The sequence below is a fragment of the Nomascus leucogenys genome, chromosome 7b (assembly GCF_006542625.1).
Source record: "Nomascus leucogenys isolate Asia chromosome 7b, Asia_NLE_v1, whole genome shotgun sequence".
Classification (NCBI taxonomy): domain Eukaryota; kingdom Metazoa; phylum Chordata; class Mammalia; order Primates; family Hylobatidae; genus Nomascus; species Nomascus leucogenys.
Window position 1 is genome coordinate 21,281,537 of NC_044387.1, and position 17,002 is coordinate 21,298,538.

Consider the following 17,002-nt stretch of genomic DNA (forward strand, 5'->3'; position numbering starts at 1 on the left):
ATTTGCATATAACAATTCAATTTATTTGTGGAAATAAAACATTTAAGGAATAAAGCTTAATAGCATTCCTTTATAAAAATGAACTATATTTCAAACTCTGAATGAATATTAACTTTTAAAATTTCAACATAATCATCGTGCTTTTTTTTTTAATATTGCTCTCTAATTTCCAGTTATCTCCTTTCAGTGAAGTGACACAAATTCAATTAAGGAATTGAGTGCTTTTATCAAATGACAAGATTTTTAGATTTGAAACACAGGAGTGTCAGTGTGTTATTCAGGGAAATAAAAAATAGATGTCACTTTATCATCATTCATTATTAAACTGTTAATTAAAAATGTTTTTTTCCTAAAGCATATTTGCATTTAACCCTGTTACATTCATTTTGAATTTGAGAAATAGTCGAACATTGTTATGCATGGTGGTAAGTCTCAAAAGTCTTACTGACCTAGTTTGCCTAAAAGTCACATATTCAGGATTGAGTAGAAATCTTAGACTCTCTGGACAGAAATTCAAGAAAGAAACAGGCTTAGAAATGTCATTTCTCAGCACAGAAAGAACTAATTTTATGGTAGTCAAGAATACTAAGATTTATAAAATCGATATTTTTAGGAATGTGATAAGAAGGTAGTGATTACTCTTTGTAATACTGTTCACATTGTATTAACCTCAATGTAAATCAGCCAAATACCCAAATAACCAAATTAGAATTACTGATATATCATTTGTTTTGACTTTTCCAAACAAAGCTTGATTAATGGAAACAATCAGTGAATGAGAATTGAAGTCATTGATATGACACCATATCTTTAAGCTGCTTTATTTATTTATTTAATGTATTGTCTCTACTATGTGCCAGACACATTTTTAGGCACAAAAGAAAAGTTATTAAGGCTAGCAGCTTCCCTGATCTCACGTAGGTTACAAGTTTATACATGTAGGTTATGATCATAAAAGAAACCTCCATATTACTCAATTGAATATTTAAAGATTCCTGTCTACAGTGAATATTACTTCTTTTACTACTTCCCACAAGAATTATCATACACTTATTATTGATGTTTTCTGAAAACTAGAAAACCTGCTTGAAATATGCAATTGTAGTTTGATACAATTATATAGGTGTGTGTGTGTGTGGCTACAAAGTATGGGTGCATTTTTAAAATATGTAAGTCAAGAATTTCAAAATGTGAGGCAGCATTTTACTTCAAAGCAGTCATTTTTAAGAAATGTAGAAATATTCTGATTATCTACCTTTGTTAGTCTGAGTTCCTAAAAAAACAGGTAAGAGTGAGAAGAAAGTGAACTAAGGAAAGGAAAAAAACAACAACAAACAAATATAAGGTAACATACTAATGAGCTGGTCATAGCTTCACAAAACCCTGCTCATGATAGATCATGTGGGACTTCTCCAGTGAGACCACACAGAACCCCTGCATCTCCAAACACAAGAGAGGAGGGGCAATCAGTTTAACTTTCAGATCTTTCTGGAATGCAGCATCTCACTAGTCACTCTCTCCTAGGGGGTCTTAACTTCCCTGAATTTCTAGGTTCTTGATCTGACCCTTCCTGGCAGCCATTAGGGAAGCCAATGCATCCATCCTTAACGCACCCCTCCCGCAGTAGAGTACACACTGAGTTTCCTTGTAATTGAACATAAGTAAGACTCCTAGGCCTGTAGAACCATTGTGGCATTGGTGGCTGGGTCCTCACAGCTATGGAAATGAGCCCGTCTGCCAGGAAACAGAGCAAGCTGCCTAGAGAAGGAAAGGTGGAGGAGTGCACAGGGCCCTAGTAGTATGCTAGTTGAGTGCAAAAACAAAGTCCACTACTACTTCTGTATTTCTCTCTCACTAGACTGTGAGACAGATATAGTTGGATTCTTGATACATTATTCTCTGGATTTAACTGCAAAATATTTTATATATTTTCAAAATTAAACCACTCATCATACTGAAAATTAACATCTATAATGACACTAAAAACATTAATTGCAGCTGAAGATGGAAAACACAAAAAATTACACTGTAAAGAGCAACTAGTTAATTGGTTATATCACTTCCAGTATTTTAGAATAACCTCACTTTCTAATTTTAAAACAGACACACGTGTATTTATAAAAAAAAAAGTTATAATTTGACAGTATATACAAAGTTAGCTTTTATTCCTTAGCATGTTATTTTTTTTTTACCTCTAACAACCTGAAGTATCATATTGATTTATTTTAACTGTCTTCTTGCCCAAAAGATATTTCAGTCGTTACACAAATTTGTAATAAGAGTCTTTGGCTACAATACAGTTACATGTGAAATTATGCAAGTGCGTTCTTAAAAAATATTTGACCACTTCCCTGAACAAAAAGTAATAATGCCATTCCCAGATTGTAACTTTTAAAATTTTTTTCCTTCATATATTATATAAATTGACTAATATCACAGTTCATCTAGTCAATTTACAAACTACCTCAGTTGTTACTGTTTAGCAACTCTCTACTTAGGCACCTTAGACTTCATGAAAAGAAAACAGAAGGAAACAAAATAACATATTAAGAATACTTTTTATATTTGTGTACTCATCACTATCTTTATACTTTTTAAAAAGATAAATTAGGACAGTAACATATAGCAATTCTTAATGCAGTTTTTTAATACCAATAATGAAAAAAATCCGATCTTCCTCACCGCCTCACTTAACTGGAGTTCATGAATAAAGGATTTTTAAATAGATTAGGTAGGTACATTTTAGCAATTGATACCACAATTAGTATGATAGATTGAGAAAAATTGATTTTTGAACCTATAAATCCTACTTTATATTTTGAATTATATGTAGTCTGAAAAAAGATGTTGCACTTTTAACACCTGTTGCCTTAGTTTATTATTACCTTTTCAATCATTATTGCTGAGTACTTTACAGAGTAGCACTTTTGTCTCTTCAGAAAAATTACGTAGTAGGTATGTTCTGAATGGTGTACATGTGGTGGGCTGCAAGTACCTATTTCAGGAGTAAACAACTTATTACCACAGTTGATGGTAGTGTTTCTGGCAGATAACCGTTGGCTTTATTTCTCAACTAGAAGTAGCACAAAATATTTGTATTAGTCCATCTTCACACTGCTATAAAGAACTACCTGAGACTGGGTAATTTATAAAGAAAGAGGGTTTAATTGACTCACAGTTCTGCATGGCCGGCGAGGCTTCAGGAAACTTACAATCATGGCGGAAGGTGAAGGAAAAGCAAGCACCTTCTTCACAAGATGGCAGGAGAGGGGTGTGGGGGAACTGCCACAACCTTTTAAACCATCAGGTCTTGTGAGAACTCACTCACCATACGAAAACAGCATGGGGGGAAGCCATCCCCATGATCCACTCACCTCCCACTAGGTCCCTCCCTTGACACACAGGGATTACAATTCGAGATGAGATTTGGGTAGGGACACAGAGCCAAACCATATCAAGATTCAAACCATTTTCTGAACTCTGAAGTGTTATCTGAAACATTGGTTGATATTGTATCACAGTTCAACTTCTCCCTCCACTAATTTTTGCTTCCTTCTTTTCCCTTCCACAGATGTTTATTTCAAAAACACTCCGTAATAATCCTTCTGCCTTCACCTCAGAGTCTGATTCCTGGGGGTTCTATCCAGTGACAGAGTATTTGAAGAACAATTAAGGAGCCTGCAATTTTTGGAACTCATAGTTTACATTGTAGAGTAAATATTGCAGTAAATTTTTATGATTTGTTGTGTTGAGGTATGGATTCTGGAGTCTTAAGTGAATTGTAAGTAAAAATGGGTATCTTAAGGAGACTGTTAGTGGAAGAAGAAAAATTATGAGACACTGTGGGAAACGCTGACATGGAAAGAAGACAACAGTTGCTGGTAGAAAAAAAAGAAATAAAATTGAACTTTGGTAGGTAGTGGGACCACTTATAGCAATTCTGTCACTTGCAGTAATGTGGTAAATAGAAAATGTAAATAATGAATAACTAGATTTGGCTATGGAGATATCCAAGCAGTTGGTTTAAAATACCAACTGGTTTGTTTTAGCTGTGTAAAATACGTGAAGAAAGAGAGAAGAGATATAAAATTAAACAGTTCAGTTTTCAAGAAAAATGTAGAAGAAAGATAAATAAAAAAGACCTTTACTGATTTTATAAGAAAAAAATTATTTCCAATTTTTTTAGATGGCAATGGGCTCTCAAAATAAGAAATGGACTCAGGGTAAGATCATATTAAGAGTGTTGCTCGGCAATTCTGTATTAAGCCTTAACAAACATTTTTGTGGCAATAAACACTATAAATAAAGCAAAAAATATTTTTAAGAAGTTTTTTAAGATAATTGTCTCACAATAATCTAATTCTTACACTATGCCAGAGAGTCCTGTCTCAAAGGGATTTGTGGACATGTCATCCTCTATCAGAATGAATCCCAGTAAGTTTCAGAGGAACCCCGTGAGTTTTTAAGAGAATCATATTGACAAAAGTAACACCAGCTTTTATTGAGATAAATAAATTTCAAATTTAAAACAAGCATTGGGGGCCTCAAACATCTATGGGTGGGAAGTAATCTAAGAAGTTTACTTGATTGGAAACATGGGTTATTTTCTTCAGAAAAATAATAAGAAGGTCTCAGGAAAAAGGACGAAGAGTCTATAGTGGAATCAAATAACTTGAAGAACCATTCCTAGAGTTTCCTTTAACTGGCAACATGTGCCCCACAGGATTTTAGAATTGCTGCAGATCAATCACTGCCTACTGTCTTCTTAATTTTTAATCTGATGTTAATGAAAGTTATGCTTATTAGAAATCATTATATGATGAGGTCAGGTATGCACCCAAAAAAAGAGTGTAGGTAACTTGTCTCCGAAGATTGAAAATAATTATATTTATGGAACTATACTCATTGATTCTCTTTAAGTCAGAGAATTTAGAGGCTGAGATATTGGACTTTGAGAAAATGTTGTAATAGGATGAAAGATTCTAGAGACTTATAAAAGGGGAATATTGCATGCAGGAGAAAGGTAAATATTAATACTTTGTTCCCAGAGGTACTTTAATGGTAACACAAAATTTCTGGTACAATTTTTAGAGAGGTGGAGCCTAATTCTTCTCCCCCCACTCTTCAATCTCATTAGGCCTAAGTGACTCTGGCTTTATCAATAAAATGTTGCAGGTGTAATATTTTGAATTTGAAAGGCTAGGTCGTAAGAAGTTTAGCATATTCCATGTAGGCTTCTTGGCACTCTCATTCATACTTAAATTACAATATAAGATGTCAAATTACCCTGAGACATGTGGGAAAGGGCATGGTTAGGCACACTGGCTAACAGTTCTGTCTGATTTAAGCCTTATAGTCATCCTCAACAAGGCACTATATATAAGAGGAAAATATGCTTAGAACTTTCAGGTTGGACCATCAGGTAGGCAAAGTCCACTGTGTGACTTTCTGTGATGCCACACTGAACAAAGTACTCAGGTAAGGCCCTGCCCATATTCCTGGCTCATAAATTCAAATTGTGACGTATAATAAAATGGTTCTTTTGAAGCACCCAACTTAAGGTAGGTGAACCTCTAGATATTGTGAATTAGAACAGCTTAGGATATAACAATCCTGTACTTCTTTTAGAATTTTTAACTGCACTTATAGCATATGTAATATGTAATACTATATATATTACCCAAACTGTATGTTAAAAGTAATGGCAAAAAAACGCAATTACTTTTGCAACAACCTAATAAAACTTATTACATCAATCTTACACTTAATTTCAAAACTATAGTAAAAGGCTGATAAACTTAAAATATAAAATTGAAAAAATAAAGTGTAAACAAACAAATAAGTAAAAAATTAAGTAGTGATGATTTAATAGGATATTTAATAGAAATTTGATTGAAATTTAATAGAAATTTGGTTGAGAAATATTTTAAGTCCATAAAAATAGACTTAATTCAGGAAATAATAATTACTTAACTTTTCACAGAGTGTCTAATCTATAAATTCTGTTATCATATTGGACACATTTGTGGTAGCTAGAGAATGTATGTTAATGCAGGACAAAAGTGTTAATAGTCATATAAAAATGGAGAGCAATTAAAGATTTTTGAGCAAAGAAACATTGGTCAGTATATGTTTAAGAATATTAATCAGATGATGATCATTAGTGTGATTTTGTGTGGTAAGAAAACAAATAAGGAAGAGAAATAATTAAGAAATTATTACAATAAGCCAGGCAATTGATTAAAAATATCTCAACCAATGGAAATGGAAAGTCAGAAGCTTTTGAAGTGAGTTGTTTGGGTCTAGCTTCAATGGGTCAAAGTGACTGAATGAAGGTAATGAGAGAAAAAAGGGCATTGATTCTGAGTTATTCAACAAAAGGAGATGCCATTATGAGAGTTTGAAAAGCAAAAGACAAAAGACAGTTTGGGGAAATACAAAATACTTAACTTATTTTTTTCTCTAAAATATAACAACTTTTTTGTCTTAATATGTTTCCTATCCTGAAGTTATCTGTATATAATAACTTGAAATGTAAGTTATATTATTTTAATGGTTTGAGAGTAATATTTTTTGAAAATTATGAAACTTCTTTTATTAAAAATACTTTCCTACTTTTACTTTAAACTTCCTTAGAATTTTTAAGAATATTTTAAATATTTTTAAATGTTTTATGAATGCATTTATCTCTTATTTGCTAACTTTTGCTTGTATTTATAGCGTGCTGACCAGCTGCTGCTCAGGAGTAATAGGAAAACCACGTGTGAAAAGCCATTCATTAAATCCTGTAAGGAATCTGTAGCTTCTCCATACTAATGAGATATTTAGCAAAAATCACTGACAAATTATATCTCTTCTTTCATTTCTTTGTATTTTTATGGTGCCCCGTTGATTCAAGCCTACAATATTTACTGCACATCTGTTTTACATCTACAAATATACAGAATACTGCTTCATTTAATGTTTTATTTCTTACATCCCTTATGCCTGATGCAATTACAGCATTTAGGGAAAGGATAGAAACCTAGCTGAATGAGTAGGAAGAAAAAAGTGTATCTGCAGCTGTGTAATACTTAAACTTTATAGTACATACAAAGAGAGTCCTCAAGCTCCTGCAGGATGCCGAAACACCTGGTGGATGAGATGGAAATGCAAAGTAGCTTAAATATTTTAATTCACTTTGCTCAGAGAGTCAGAATATGCAACTATGTAGTCATAAACTGAATATATAGACTGCATCAGATATTTTCTCCTAACATGTTCTTCAGTAAATGGTCCCCAAACAGCTTTAAATACCTGTCAGCCTAAATTTAGAGTAGCTTAAGAGCTTATCTAGTGGCTCCAATCAATACCTGTAGTGGCCTGACAAAGAAACTTGTTTTTTCTTCGTTAAAATCCAAATATCAAGGACAATATGTGTGATGGAGACTTTGTAGTAAATATACACATATATTACTTGAGGGTCTGGTTTTCAGTATGTGTTATTGGGACCAGTAACTGTGTCAATTTTCTTAGCACAGGGAAGAGAGTGGTAAACATGTAACTAACTTTTTCTCTTTCTTTTCCCTGAATCAGATATTTAAAAAGCAGATGATAGGTGAGATGTTACCCTATAATCCCAAACCTTGTGGTTTGCTGCACTCATGTTGTTAACTTCAATGCATCTTCCATGTGTCCTATTTTTCTACTATATATTCCTGCACAATCCTTTCTTCCATTAAAACCAAACCAAGCAACAAAAAAAAAAATTGATAAATGTCATAGCCAACCATGGTGTTGCACTTAAAAAGTGGGAGTCCTATTATGGTTTTTTGACCTAAGCTCAACGTTAACCATTGTCATAAACACTCTAGCTATTAGCAATATGACTACCCTATGGTCTCTTAATCCAAGAGTGTATAAATTTCTCTTAAAAAAACTTTGCAATGCTGTGAACAAACAAAACAAAACAGAAAAGATTAGGCCTTTGCAATATTGTAAATATATATATATACATTTACAATCTATAGAATTGATTTTATGTGTTGGTAGCATCTATAGAATAAATAGATATAAATATATCAATATATTTATAGAATAAACATTCTATCAAATAGAATATATATAGAATATATAATTATTCTATAGATGGTACAACTCATATACTATTACACATTATTTATGTACCTAATATACATACATTGTACTTAATATATGTTATTATATAACTTATGCATTATCAAAAACTAGACACTTCAGAAAGAAAAGTATTCTACTACATTTTTATGCCAATTGAGTAGATTATCATGCACAGATCACTGGCCTCACCTACCACAGCTATGACCTATAAAATCATGAGAAATTTATGATCTACTGCCTGGCAGTTGAACAAATCAGAGTAAGAGAAGTTTTGCCCTGTTAATTGCAATCTGAAATGAAAAAAAAAATTCCTGCTATCTCAGATTGACTTTACAATAAAATTACCCATAAAAATAATTTTGTTTTTAATTTGGACCATCTGGTGGCTTATCTATTATGCATATCATATTGATGTGGAAATGCATTCAGAAGTTTACATATTAGACTTACATACACATATCCGGAACATGATACGTTTCAATCTGATATTTGTCTGTTAAAAATAAACATATATCTCTTATATGTTATTATTGCAATTCACATCCCTAACTTTTTTTTAGAAAAAATGAACCATAGCATTAAGCAGTAATTTTTTTTTTTTTTTTTTTTTTGAGATGAATTCTCGCTCTGTCACCCAGGCTGGAGCGCAGTGGCACAATCTTGGCTCACCACAACCTCTGCCTCCCAGGTTCAAATGATTCTCCTGCCTCAGCCTCCTGAGTAGCTGGGACTACAGGCGCATGGCACTATGCCCAGCTAATTTTTTTTTTTTTTGTATTTTTGGTTGAGACAGGGTGTCACCATGTTGGCCAGGCTGGTCTTGATCTCCTGACCACATGACTCACCTGCCTTAGCCTCCCGAAGTGCTGGGATTACCGGCGTGAGCCACTTCCCCCGGCCAAGAGATAATCTTTAACATTACTTTCATTTTTGAATTGTCAGTCAAAATATTATTAGTTTTGACTAAAATTATGATGAAATACATGCCACCTTTTCTACTGTCTCAAAGAGCTTTACACAGTTTTTATTTTTTAGAGACAATGTCTTTCTCTGTCACCCAGGCTAGAGTGCAGTGGCAGATCATAGTTCACTGCATCCTGGAACTCCTGGGCTCAAGTGATTCTCTCACCTCAGCCTCCTGAGTAGCTAGGACTACAGGCACACATCACTATGCTTGACTAATTATTTTTAAATTTTTTGTAGAGACAGGTTCCCACTATGTTGTCTAGGCTGGGCTTGAACTCCTGGCCTCAAGTGATCCTTCCCCCTTGATTTCCCAAAGCACTCATATTACAGATGTGAGACACTGCACTCAGCCTGGAAGAGTTTTGATGAATATACTCAGCCTGGAAGAGTTTTCATGAAGAGTGTAATGAATAATATTGATTCAATTACAACTTTAGAAATTATTGATATACAGGGTTAAATGAGGTAATTTTGCCATTTTGCCTAGTCCTTAAGCAATGGGTTGCATAAGGTTTCACAAGATCTCTGGTTACTTAATGCCTATAATATAATACAAATTGGAAAATATATGAAGAATGAATAAATTAATGAGTGTCAAATGAAAGAATCATTTAATTAATTCTATTTTGTGGACCCAGTGTCAGTTACAGAGGGCAAAATGCATGAAATAAAGGAAAAATCAATGAGTGTCTTAGTTCAGACTTGAGTTTATTTCAGCCATATTTCTAATATTTTCTAATATTTCTAATATTTTCAGTCTTAATCTAGATTAACTAAAACAATTCAAACAAACAAAAATGCCTGAGGAAAATTTTATGAGGTACTGCTATATTTGGAGAAGCAGCACAACCCCAGGAAGAAAAATTTAAAAAGGGAGAAAAATGAGCAGAGGAATGAGGAACTCAAGTGTAAGATGGCACAGAAGTGGCCTTCCAACTTTTTGAAAGGAGCAAAAGCATTCCCGGAAAGACCATATGAACCCAAGACAGTTTAGAAAAGTTGATGGAAGAGAGGTGAATGAGAACATTTTCTTCTGGCTCTTCCCAGTCTCCCGTCTCCTAAATCTGTCCCAGGGGGCATTGACCCATCAACACAATGATGTTACTGGGCCCTTCTAGACAGACATTGGCACAGCCAGATTTTTGTTTTTTCTAGATGTGTCAGACTTAGGCTGAGAGCTATGGCCTCCCATTCTAACAGGCCCAGTGGATGCCAGGTCTAAGCCCCGTCCACATCTCTGGGGAAGGTTAAAAAACCAGCAGTATGGCAATGTGTGGTGGTGAGTAACACAGGTGGCAGCCAAGATTTCACAACCACAGGTAAGGCAACTTTACCATCTAGAAAACACCCATAGGTGGCTGAAACCTGGGTGGGTAATTGGAACTGAGTGCATAGAGGGAGACACATAAATTGGTTCTAGAATATTCTGCCATATTAGATCTTAGAAACCACTTTTCATATTTGCGATACATTTCTGTTGTTTTCATTGTCAACTTTTTGAGCTTGGCTTTTGAATTTTCTAGAAAATCAAAAAATATTTATTAAGCAAATAATATGTGATGAATATAATAGCAAGAACTTAGAAAACGTTAATTAAATTCTTGCCTCAAGCCCCTATTAGGTTGATAGTTTTTATATCATGTTAAAAATGATATAACTAAGATATAAAATTTTAAGTTATATGCTCAAGGTTAGTAGTTTATAATTTTTGATACCAAGATTTATACCTAGAACTTCTGAATACAAGACCAGACCATGTTTTAAATTCAATATCACGATAACAAAATTCAATATCAGGATAACAAAAACAAAAACTGTTTGATGTAAGGCTTTTGGGTCATTTTAAGTAAGAGAGAAAATGTTTAGACTTGTAAATTTATTAATATATTTAAATTTTAGGCAGTAAGTTATATTTAGCCTCAGATACAATTTTAAAAAGTAATACAGTTGGTTGATTACAATGGCATCATAAAAATATAACAATTATTTTACAGATAAAGGTAGGGTGGGGTGGTGAAGATGATAGTAATTTTCTGTGTTCCAGTCAACAAGAGGAAGAGCTGCAATTACAAGATAAGAGCCCCTAATCAATGTTTGGAGTTTGATGTTATCTATATCCAACTCTAACACTATTAATATATATTTTTTGGCAATTCTCAAAAAATTGTTCTCAGGGGCAATTATAGTATCTTTCGATAATATGAATGTCATGCTAGGTTGTTTTCATAAAATAGGATGGGAAAATTTTATTCTTAAATAGTTCTGTTACTTGCTAATATGTCTGGTTGTCCATTAAAATGATAAAATAATCACCAAAAGCACAACATAATCTGTTTACGAATCTTTGCATGTGTATGTTTGTGTGTGTGTGTTTTAATAGAAAAGAAACCAAATAATAAATTCACTTATAAAATGAGCCTTTTGAGTGATAAAGCAGATGTACACTTTGCTCCACCTTGACACGGATATCTGGAATCAGTAGCCAAGACTTCTACATTGAGAATTTCTAAGGATTTCCAGGGAGCCAATATGCAAAACAACCTGAAAAAAAAGTAAATGCCACACCTTCTGTAGTTAACTATATCCAAAGTAATTGCTTAAAATAGACAAAAGTGTCCAACATTGTTAATTTTAGTCTCGTGACTGTTCACATTTTATGTATTTATTTCATTAAATGGTACAAACATTTCCACTGTGTGCCATGGGAAGCAACTGTAGACAATGTGTATTTATGACACAATGATTATTAGAGTTATTAGAAGCTAAAAAGTGCCACAATAATTATGGCAATAAAAAATTAATTCCTTGATTTACAGTCATTTAAATAAAAAGGTAAATGTTTTAAACAGTAACAAAGAAGGAATTATGAGCAATAAAATACATTATTTAAAAAGCTCATCTCTGCATTATTGTGTCTTCTTCATAAATAATTAGAAAAAAATCCACACATCTATTAGCTTATTTAAACACTATACTGAGACTCTACTGGTAGTTGAAAACTATTGATATTTTGTTTCATTTTGTTTTAAATTCAAAATGAATTAACTGTATATAACATTAGCAATCTAAGCATGTTTTTTAGAGTTTTAAAAAGCACGTTTATGCCTTTTATTAATGTTTATATAAAATTTTGATTACCTAACACAATTAAAACAATACTGCCTTCCTCAGAATAAACCCTGGGGAATTAAGGCTGTATTTAATCCTCAAAGTGTTCATTGTATTCAGTGTGTTCATTGTGAACTGATTCAGTGGTTCCAGCTTCTCACTGAAGCCCATCAACTACCAGCAGAGATGAAAATTACAAACACTCGAAATGACTGTCAGAGCCCCTCTCCTGGCACACACATGTAAAAAGCCAGCCAATGGCATTCCGGGAATCTTAAAAACATGCATGCCTCCACGTCATGCAAAGCTAGATCCAGAGTGATTCATGATTTTATCAGACTTTTGTCTTAAAGTATTTAGCCAATTCAAGATAGATAATATTTTATGTTTTATGTGTGCAGAAAAAAATATTCGGTACTTTAAGTTCAGGAGTATAAGAAAAAAGCCTAAGGAGATATTGAGGGCTTAATTATAATTAGTAATGATCCTGTGTTTAAACTTAAATTGTTACACACCTGTTTGAATAAACATTATACAGAATTATTATGGGCTCTTTGATTTTTAAGTAAAGAATATAATAAATGAAATGAAATACAGATTGCCCCCAATGGGTATAATGGTTTTTGATACAAATATAAATTAGAAAAAACATCAGTCTTCACGTAATGTTCATAAAATAAGATTAAAACATTGCCAGACTATTACTTTGTAAGTTCAGTTTTTCAAAAATAAGTACTTGGAAAGTTAAAAAAAACTTATAAGTATTTCAAATGCACTATATTCAACAAGTATATGAAGCGTTGGGAATTTTATGAAAAAAGCAAAAGTAATGAAATAGAAAATAAACTGGATTTTTATATATAATGTTAAGAAGTTTTTGACATTTAAATATCAGAAGAAGGTGAGTTTACTATGTTTTTGCCTTTTACATGTCTACCTGTTCTGTACTTTTTTTTTTTACATGAATTTGTGCCTTAACCAATAAAAAAAGGAGTTTGAAGAATGATTAGGTCTTTTTTCCTTTACTCAAATTACTTAAATTGTCATTTAAGTATCTATTCAATTAGTTTTGAGTTATAATAAGGTACTTTGTGCTTTGCTTGATTCTCTAAGGTGGAACTTGGTTAGGGATGCTGTGCTCATGATTAAATATTTTATTTGCAAAATCTTTGAAACCCTTAAGGCAATGAGAATATTTTAGCAAAGCATACAGTTTTAAAATATGATTTCAGAGAATATATTCATTTTTAAGGGATGAAATGATAGAGTATAACATATTTGTACTTCTCTCTTTTAAAACATACCTGGGAATTTCTAATAACCTAAGTCCAGAAACACAAAGGGTTTGGACACTAAGTTTTCAAGTGTGTGGAATCATAATAAAAAGCAACTATTCATACCAGCAGGTATGACGTGATTATTTTGAGGGGCTGAGACTAATCTTCTGACTTCTCCTATATAATATGAAGCAACATGTCCACCTGGAAACTAGCCCTAAATTGAAGACATAGAAAATAAGGGGAAACAATAAGTCTCAAAGGTGAATGCTTCACAAGCTGCACGTGGTTTTGGTGATGGCAAATATCATGGAAATATTTTTAAAATAGCGCTTCCCAATTCTCTATGAATAACAAAATTATCTCATCTTCCCATGGCTGGCAAAATTACTAGAATATGAGTCATGACACCAGAATTTTAAATGTTTGTGTGGAGGTTTAGATGCTGCATAGATAAATATTAAGAACAAAAGTAATGATAAAAGTTGTACTGTGAAGTATCGGCTTTACTGGTATTATAAGCATGGTAGTCAGCACAGACTGGAGACAGGTCTTTGAAAGTGCAACATGGGCATATAACACATGAGGTGATAACATAAATACACTAGGTGAATGGAAAAGCAAACATGGAGGGGTATGCAAAAACCAGCATAGAGAGACTCTACAGAATTTGATGTCCTTCTTACCTGAGGATAAACAGTGACAGAAAAGTCAACCCCAGATATTTTCAGTCTACCATTTAAATATCTCCAAATGAATGCTATGCATGCACGAGAAGAGGCTTTACAAATGAGGATGTTTACAGTAGAGTATACCTGGTGACGGCTCTTCCAAACTCCCAAACCAAGGTTTAGAGAGTGAATGGCAAAACTCAAGTGTCTATGTCCACAGGCAGACCTTGATTAGTGAATTTAAGTTAGTCACACAGTGCCTACCAGCATCTGACCCAATTGTGAGATAGAGCGGATTAATGCTCATACTGGCCATACACTTCAGTCAGCGTCATCAATAGGTTAAGCAGCTATCAGTAAAACATAGTACAACGACAATATAGTTGTTTATTCCAAAGACCCCATCTAGGAGAGGTGTAACTCTTAGACAGCAGGACATTCTCACAAGACACATCAAGTCACATACTGAACTCTCATCCCATAACCAGATATTATCTTGAAAGGAAGGGCACTTTATGCTAGAGATCAGATATCAGGGACACTGAAGATTTTCCTAAAAATTGAATTTCAGTTGTTGCATAGAAAGCTCATAGTGTTAAAAGCTTACATGCCACACCATATAGTATTGGAGATTCCACCAAGAAGGTGCTGATTTTTGAAAAAGATAAAGTAATTTACAGGAAAAAAAAACAGAAATATTTCCTCCACACATGTGATTTTTAGTGGAAATAAATTTGTGACTTTCAGAATTCATTAATAGTTTGAGAGTTAATCTAATAGAAAAATGCCATTTTGTATACAATCTGCTGTGATTACCAATTTTATTAAATTATATGCTTAAATAGTTTTTCATACTCAAATCTCCACTTTATTTTTTTTCTGTTTACTTGGTCCAAAACTGAGGCTGTTATAAATAAGGGAATCGTTTCAAACCAATTGCTTTATCTTTTTTTGTCATATTGCTAGGATAAAATGTTTTCTGTATTAGGATATGTATACAGATACGCCATCCAGCTACTGCCCACTTCCTCTCTTTCAATATTTTTTTACACCTGTCAAAATTCTCATTTGATTCACATAATTCTACGAGTTGATTTTAAGTCACCAGGTGATAAATCCAGCAGTCAATCACAGTTATAAATAAATCGAATGTTCTCATTTTCTTTCTACTTCAATAATTGCTTCTTATTCTCTTCACTGCACCTTCCATATCCTTGACCTTCAAAGTTTGTTTTTTAAGTTGGGCTTTTTATTATTTTTTACCTTCTACAAATAACATATAAATCTCATGAGGACAAAGAGTTACGTGTGTTTTGTTTATTTTCATACTTTATCTTGCAGAAGAGTTTGTGGTACCTTGCACATATTCAAGAAATATTTTTGATGTAATGAATAAATGAAAGTAGTGAATGGCTTGCCTTCGGGACATTGTTATATTGAAAAGAAGGCACATGTGATGGCAGGTTATCCCATGCTCCCTTCTATGCTAATAACAATTGGGTTTGTTTGTTTTCTTTTTTTGTTTGTTTGAGACAGGGTCTTGCTCTGTTGCTTAGGCTAGAGGGCAGTGGCACCTTCATGGCTCACTGCAGCCTCAACCTCCCAGGCTCAAGCAGTCCTCCTACCTCAGCCTCTTGAGTATCTGGGACTGCAGGTGCGCACCACCACGCTTGGCTAAGTTTTAATTTTTTTTTGTAGAGACGGGGTCTCAATATGTGGCCCAGGCTGGTCTTGAACTCTTGGACTCAAGTGACCCTCCCGCCTCAGCCTCCCAAAGTTCTGAGATTATATGCATGAACTACCACACCCAGTGCAACAATTGCTTTTATTTTGTTTTTTAAAAGCCAGTCTAACATCCCTGTTTTATGTTAGCTGAAAGGATTTACTCAGAAATGAGGACAATTATAACAGGAAACTTTAGTATATATTCCTGAATTTTCTTAAATTATATTTACTCATCATTGAATAAGTAGCATAAACTAAATCCATAATTAAATAGCTGTGTACATCAATTCCAAAGTAAACATCCGTATGCCTTTACCTCATGGAACATTTGTAGAATGTCAGAACAAGCATGTGACTATTTCATAACCAAATTTTCTCAACAGTGTCATCATTACTTCATTTGCTGCCATATTTATAGCAGAAAATTTCATCTACACAGTTAATTTCTGAAAAACTTTCAAAAGTAAAACAAATCAAAATGATCTTAATATTATGTATATGCACACACACATTTAATTTGGTTTCACATTCTAGCAAGGTCGTGGAATATTTATTCTGTGAGCATTCTGGAGATTTAAACTGAATGCAATTTGCCTTATGATTATTAGTTTGATAAAACAAGATGAAAATGTTCACATATTTCAACTATGTTTGTTACTTCACTTAAACTATTGATTTTATTAAATGTTAGTCATTCCATGGAACTAAAAAATCAAACAAACGTTTATTTTAAAATAAATAAATACATTTTCTGGTTCATATTGTAAGTCCACAACTTCCCATTTTTTTCTATATGTTGTATGATAGTTAAATACACTTTGATGGTGCACAGACAAAAACAATGTTACATTTAAGAGAGTTACTTTGATTTTCTTAGCACATCAGAATATGTATCAAATCTTGAATTTGAAAAATGCAGTTAAATAATCAATAAAAATGAAAATTGCATTTGAAAAACTCACCCATAATGAAGCTTAGAAATTTAGGAACTGGAAGTAATTTTATTGTTGTGTGTTAACTGCAATTAAATTTTAGTCAATGTTAAATGCCTGCAAAATTCTAGTCCAAATTGGGAGAGTATATTTTTTCAAAATTTGTTACCTATAGTTACTTCTAGACTTCCACAGACCAAAGATC